Genomic DNA, 4850 nt, shown 5'->3' with positions numbered 1-4850 from the left:
CACTGAAAGCATATGACGAATTATCAATCGAAGCATGTAACACGTGGGATTGGGATTGAAGCCTCCTCTTCCTCGGAATCGTGCAAAGAGCATCTCTATGGAGTCTGTCGTGCAGAGCCTTGTGCACAATTGAAAACTTGGCAGTTTCCAAGACACATCATTGTACAGCTCCAAAAGACCGCGAATTGTCATTTCTAAGCCATTAAAGCAAGGCAAGGTATTCATGCAACCATTTTTACCCAGGACTTTTAAAGTTGGAGCCCACGACAAAAAATCTTCTAAAACCGCTCTGAATTCTACATTTTCAGTAGACAAGGCACTCTTGAACGGATTTATATCTCGAGTTTTATTGCTGTCGGCGGCATCAGTTAAACGATTAATTACTAAAATGCATTCTGCTGATTCTAAAAGCGTCTCGGAAACGATCAGTCCTTTTTCCTGTGCTTCAGTCATTGCCTTGGCTAATTTACCACCAACGAGATGACGTGATCTCTCAACATTCATTTTTTGAAATGAATTTTGGATAAAAATAAACCTCTGTAATGTGGTTCAAATTATTCGACAACTTGCCTCTTTGATCTGCATCCCAGGTAGCTTTCATATCAGAAAGATACAAGACTTTTCTATTCATGAATATCTTTCCATATTTCAGGAGAGCATTCACCAGATTTTTTACTTCGTGGCAAAAGTCATGAATGGAAATGATCTTTTTACCATTGTGCTCAAAGCTAGGCTTTTGTGCTGTTACTTTCAGGAGATTGTAGCATTAAATATTAGGAGTGCCTTGTTCGCAAACCGTCATCCTGATATCGAGGCCAATTTCTTCACCCTTGTCGAGCAGCATTTTAAGTAGGATCACAATGGTTTTTCCATTGACAGAATGTCGTGCAAAGAAAAATCCAACTACTTATCGCCACCTGTAGAAAGTGTGTATACCATTGAGTGTGAACACAAAAACATGATTAGCACGATTTTGCGTTCTTCCCAATGGGCCAAGATCTTCAAAGCCTTCTATTAAATCGTGTTTTGAACTATACTCCTCGAATTCTTTGCACGACATTTCATCCCATTTTACATTGCACAACTTGGCTTCAGGTGGCAAAGTTTTTATATCCTTTTCGAAATCTTGGAATGTCAATTCTATGAAGCCTGGAGCAACGTCGTTCTTAGCCACCCATTTTTCAACGGTTCTGGGATGAGGCAATTGTAATCCTGTTTGTCGCATTCTATCATAGCAGAAGGCCGAATAATAATGCCATTGCATCGCTAAAAGCTTCTGAGCATCAGTGTAAGGTTGTGCACAATTATCAGGTCTCATTTGCAACCCAATCATTGTTTTACGCACTTCGTTTGTGACACTATTTGATGATAAAAATGTTTCCAGATCAATGCTATTGTTAGTTTCTGAAATTTCTTCTAGTCTAATAGTTGTTCTTTTGATATCTGATAATTGTTGAACAACCTTACTGCACATTGCACGCAATCTTGTATTTTCTGCTTCTAATTGCATTTCTCTATTCATTTCTCAATCAAAATCCTGCACAGAAGAATTATCAACTTCAGCCATCAATGGCTGAGCGCCGGGAGGTGAAGGAATATACAATTCGAAATTCTCTTCTTCTTTCCTACAAGCAAGCACTTCAGATTGATGATTTAGAGATTAAGATCTATGCAATTGAGCATTTGCAACAGTATTTTCAATCGCTCTACTTTCCTTATGATAAACTCTTACCACACTTTCTTGATCAAAAGGACGATCAACAGCATTGTCCAGTTGCCTATAATCAATAGGCACTGCTCGACGAACAAGTTTCTGACGCTCCGGAGTTGTGAAATCCAGAGCACGAAAATGGCTGCCTCAAATCATCGTCCGCCATTGAACCGCAGATGGATTAATTCCTGAAAATTAAATTTTAACCATAATTTCAATCATATAACACAAATAAACTTATTTAATCAATGATTTTATTATGACGATTAATTTTATTTTTAGATAATTTTATATTTCAAAATGTTTTAAGAGATTAAAAAAAAATGCAAAATAATTCAGGATTTTTAATTTTTGAAATAGAAAAGTTGTAATTCCTTGTATAATTTTAAGACATATTTTTAATAAAATTCCTTAAAGTTCCTTTAACATCCTTCAAAATCTTAGTAGTAGTAAAATCCTTTAAAATTACTTCAAAATCCACGAAATCTAAATGCTAAAAAAAGATGACATTATGCACATATTACATAACGAGTAAAATAATTTTTCTGTCTAATCGTTTTGACAACCAAAATAATCTGAAGATAGTTTTCAAATTCGGCACATTTACAGAATTTGCGCTATTTCCAAACCGAAAAGATGATTTTTCAACCAGGAACATTAAATTTCTCTGAAAAGATCCATTTTTTAAAAATATTTGAACACAAAAATTTTCACGTAAAAAATTAATTTTTAATAAAAAAAATAATTTTCAACAAAAGAGGTGAATTTTTAACAACAACAAATTAATTTTCTGCTAAAATAGTTATTTTCTTAATAAAATGATGAATCTTGAATCAAAGTAATGAATTTTTAACAAAAAATAGAATAGTTACATTTTCACTAAAAAGTCAATTTACAACAAAATAAAATAAATGTTTAACCAAATAGATTTTGGTCCGAAACAGATCTTTCTTTTAGAGAAATTATATCATCTTGGTTTAAAATTCATCTTTTTAGTTAATAATTATTTTTTTATTAAACATGACTTTTTTCAATTGAAAATTAAAATGATCGAATTTTGGTCAAAAACTTACTTTTTTTAGAGAAATTAAATCTTTTTGGTTAAAAATTCATATTTTTGGTTGAAAATTTTTTTCAAAATTAAAAAATTTGTTTGTAAATACATGTATTTTGTTAAAATTAATCTTTTTTGATAAAAAATTAATCTTTCTGTTAAGAAAGTAAACAAAAACAAATCTTCGCTGCATGCACATTGCCGTTGCACGGGAGAATGACGTGCACAATATAAGTCGGCGACCAGAAAAAGCTACACGGTTTAGAAAAATAAAAAGATCATAAGGAATAATTTGCACACAAAAAAAGTGAGAAAAAACGAGCTCAAAACGAATAATCAGAATGAAACTTTTTAAAAAATTTTTCTACCTGAAATTTTGACTTTTTTTCTAGAATTTCACAGTAAGAAGGGTACTTACCTCCACATAAGACCTACACATTTTAGTAAAATAGGTTAAAAATGTCTGGGATGTAGTATTTAAAAAAAATCCTGAAAAAATTCAATGTAACGTCATTTCTACAATTCTGAAATTTTTTCAAAAATATTTTATCACAATATCTTATCTACCTAACACTAAAATTTATCCCAGTTAAAATAAAAACACTGCTTTTCGGTGGTAAACAGAATAAAATAATCCCGGCATGTCCTCGTGTATTTCGACAGTCTATGTAAGCACACCGATCGGTAGCAATTGGAGACATTATTTTCATTCTGTTTTGACTTTAAAACACTTTTTAAATAATTCACCACCAGTAAACTATTGATTAAGCTCAAGTTCAAGGTAAAAATAATATCCAATCACGTAAATACCAAAGGCTTTAATTGCACCGGCATGTGTGTGGTCCTTTGTTGTGAAATTAGGAAAACAAGTGAGTGCAGGTCTAACATGCGCACGTCGTCGTATTGCGATTTAAAAAATCACATGATCCAGTTTAAATTTGTTGTAAATTGTCACTCCTGTTTCTAGTTGTTATGTTAATAATTAATTTACTATTTTTCTTTTATAAAACTTTGACTACAATTAGGAAGTACAGCCAGGATTACATTAATAATAAATTTTTTCAATGTGAAATTCGATATGTGTATATATAATAGAGCGGAGTGAGAATGATCAAATTGGTCAAATCGTTTGAACTGAGCGAAAAAAATTTGTGGGTAGACATCCGAAAAAAGTAAAAAAAAAAATTTGAAATCGGTTAATATCTATTACTGTTTATTACCTATTACTTCAAAAGTTATGGCGAACTTTTTCTATGTTTAGTTTTTTTCTAGTGAATAATAATAAAAATTTAAAAATAAACAAATTTTATTTGCTTATTTTAGAATTTTTTGAAAATGACAAAAAAATGTTTTTGTTTTTATTGAGTCCTATAAAAAGACTGCACATAGAAAAAATTCCCCATAATTTTCGAAGAAATAGGGAAATTTTTTGGAATTTTCAAAAATTTAAAATTTTAAATCAAAAAAGGGAACAGAAGATCTATTAAACGATTTTAGATTTTTGTTTACTTTTTTGAATGTCAACCCACATATTTTTTCGCTCAGCTCAAACGATTCGACTAATTTGATTATTTTCACTCCGCCCTAATATACTTATAATGTATACATAATAATATAATTATATTAATTAATTTATATAATTATAATTTATATGTATATATATATTTCAATAAATAAAAATAAACTGTTAATATGCACCTGCTTGCGAAAAATAATTTTGCTGAAATATTTTCATTGATTTTTAATTTTTTCAATAATATTACTAATTAAATAATTACTTAATTAGCTGAATATGATATTTAGGTATGTTTTAGTTTTCTATCTTTTAAATAGAAATATGAAAATAGAGTGTACCTTTTTTTGAGCATAAAAGGATCTCTTTAAATTGTCCGGAATGTTCACATAAAAATTCGTAGTATTATACTTTTTACGAATAAAATGGTAAAAGAAAACATTTTTTGATATTGCACTAAAGTATTTTTTGTTTTCTTTTTTTTTAAATAGAAATATGAAAATAAAGTGAATATTTTTTTCATAAAAAGTATTCTTTAAATAGTCCAGAATGTTCACGTAAATATTCGAATT

Source organism: Belonocnema kinseyi, chromosome 2 (genome assembly GCF_010883055.1).
Source record: "Belonocnema kinseyi isolate 2016_QV_RU_SX_M_011 chromosome 2, B_treatae_v1, whole genome shotgun sequence".
Classification (NCBI taxonomy): Eukaryota; Metazoa; Arthropoda; class Insecta; order Hymenoptera; family Cynipidae; genus Belonocnema; species Belonocnema kinseyi.
Note: the sequence above shows the minus strand (reverse complement) of the source record.